Consider the following 3,070-nt stretch of genomic DNA (forward strand, 5'->3'; position numbering starts at 1 on the left):
CCCCCCCCGGGCCACCCAAAAAAAGGAAAGAAGGGAAGAAAAAAACATGGCTCTCTTTTTCCCCAGAAAGCCCAGAGAAGAAGGGTGAGCGCTTCATTAGAGCTCAACGATGTCTGCTCTCCCGTGTGAGTCAGATCGACTTTGGGGCTGGCTGAGCAGGGCGCCTCCCACGTACTAGGGCTGGGCAAGGAGTCGCTTTAGCAAAATTCGGATAATATGTTAGTGCACCTTTTCGGCAATTAAATGCGTTATGAACCGTTTCAGTAAATGGGTAAGAACCACTTCTACAAACGGATTAGAATCACTCCAGTAAATGAGTGCACCCACTTCGGCAAACGGGTTGTTACGAGGGCTGTCCCACGGAAAACCGGAATTTGGCTGTAATTTGAAAATTTTTCAATATTTCACATTCTGTGAACGCACAGTTTTAAAACAAACATTTAGGAATTTCCCCATTGAACACCATGAGCATCACACAAACCAAATGAACACAGCAGTTCTCCAAAGATGACTACCCCCTTGGAAAATTGGTCAAGGGTAGAAGTGAGGTGTGTTATTCGGTTTCTGACCGCAAGAGGTTTCAAACCAATAGAAATACACACTGAAATAAAATCCGTTTACGAGAGTGTTATGGCAGAGTCACAGGTATATGAGTGGTGTAGTAAGTTCAAAGCCGGGCATACGGATGCCAATGACAAAGTTCACCAAAGACCTTATTTTTCTGCCAAGACTGATGACAACAAGTGTCGCGTTAACTAACTCATTCAAACAGACAGGCGCCTAAAAATTCGCGAAATTTCCGAGTCGCTAAACATTTTAAAGTCGACTGTCAATAGGATAGTGTTTGATGAGCTACACTATTGAAAGGTCTCTGCTCGATTGGTCCCAAAAGACCTGACAGGTGACCACATGACGCAACGTGTTGAAGTGTCTCAGACTTTGTTGAATCGTTGTCGCCAAGCTGTCACGGGAGTCATGAACGCATTTGGAGACCTCCAACAATATGATGAAGCATTCCTGAGAAGAATTATTACAGGTGATGAGACTTGGACACACTACAAGACCCCTGAGACGAAGAGGGATTTAATGGTTTGAGAGCACACAAGTTCTTTTCCCCCGAAAAAGTTCAAAAGTTCAGCCATCGGTGAAGAAACTCATGACCACGGTTTTCTGGGATGCTATAGGTGTTCTGCTTCATGACATTCTGGAACCAGAATAAACTGTTACTGCTAACAGATACTGCCAGACTCTTGATAAGTTGAGATAGATTATACGTCGAAAAAGACCAGGCCGGTTGTCCAGCGGGTTCATTTTGCAGCATGACAACGCCACGCCACACACCGCAAACGCTACGAAAGACTGGATACAAACGTTCTGCTGGGAAGTTCTGCCTCACCTTCTTCACAGTCCTGACTTGGCCCCGTCAGATTATCTCCTTTTTGGACCAATGATACGCCATATTTCTTGGACTGCGATTCACCGACGACGAAGACCTCGTGGAAGCCGTGAAAGATTGTTTGAAATCCCTTGACTGTACTTGACGAAAAATTCTTCTGGGAGGGTATCTTCTCCCTGATCCAGCGATGGAAAAAATGCGCCCAGCGGGATGGTGATTACATTGAGAAATAAAGCACATGTTGATGTATGATGCGTTGCTTTTTATTATAACAGGACAAAGATTGTTGCTTTTATGGATCTTTTCCGGTTTTCCGTGGGACAGCCCTCGTAGAACAGAGAGTTTAAGATTCTGAATTCGGATAATGTTTCATTGAGAATTATTCGGTTATACGGATACGTTATCCGGATTTGGCCCACTACTACCACGTACCACGCCTCGGACGCCTGTGGCTCGACAGCTCTGCTAATGAGTGTTTGCTTGGTTTCTTCAACAGTCGCTCGTCAGTGCGTCAGCTTGTTCCAGCCGCCAGCCAGACTCTTTTTGGCCTGGTTTAGCCGAGACATCCAATGGGATATAATATTTTTAAATAATTTTTTTTTGGCCTCGTACTATCCTTATTTTAGTTTTAGGAAACGTTTAACGGCCCTTGCAACGCAATTAGGTCATATAAACATCGAAGATTAAAGAGGTTACAAGACAAGAGAGAAACAAGCACAAAAAGGAGGAGAGATAATAATATACATGTATTACGGATCACGTTGTTTAATAGGAAAGAAGGAGCAAACCACATAAGAGCACCTGCCAAATAACCAATGTCTTTATAAGAATGAAATACAGAAAAGTGGGGAAACATTAAGAGGCTAGCCCAGGATAAATTTAAAGGTGGAAAGACGTGCGTTTTTTCGTGGCCTATACCCTGATGCAGGGTGAGAAAGACAGTAATAATGATGATGCCTGTCCGTATTATAAAATACACAGTGTTGTGGTTGAAGCCATTATAATGTATGATAAGTCCTCCGGTAGAAACATTAAAGGAACCACCAGGGCAGAAAGTTACACAATTTATGACATGAAAAAGGAATCCGCATTAAAACTGTTAGCTTTACAAAAGATGCCCCATAAGCAACACATCCCCCCCCCCAAAAAAAAAACAACCAAAAAACCCCCAACAAAACAACAACAACAACAACAAATAACCCCCAAAAAAATAAAATTTTAAAAATTAATTAGTTAAATAAATAAATAAATAATAAATAAATAAATTTAAACCACACACAATGTATTTCCGTGTTCAGACTAAATAATTATGTTCAGTGTTCTGATACTGCTGTGGCGGGGCAATAGTTCTTACAAGTTACAATAAGTCCTTGTATCGATTTTTTAGTTCATCTCATTCATATCATCGTGTCTTTTTGTTTCCCAGTACACACAATTCGAAGAATTATTAGCTTTTCTAGTCCCGTGGAAATGAACCTCGTCGCTAAAACGAACTCCCTCTCTCTGTCTCACTTGTTTCAAAATCCTTTCAAAACTAGGAATTGAGCAGATGGAACTATGTAATTCAGTTAGCCTGCTATATAATATAGGTGGGCGGGCTCCCTCTTGGTGGCTGGCCCAGGACCCGGGCCCTTTCATCCGGTCCTGTTTTTTTTGGACTTTTTTTGGGGGGGG

Source organism: Aplysia californica, unplaced genomic scaffold (assembly GCF_000002075.1).
Source record: "Aplysia californica isolate F4 #8 unplaced genomic scaffold, AplCal3.0 scaffold00194, whole genome shotgun sequence".
Taxonomy (NCBI): domain Eukaryota; kingdom Metazoa; phylum Mollusca; class Gastropoda; order Aplysiida; family Aplysiidae; genus Aplysia; species Aplysia californica.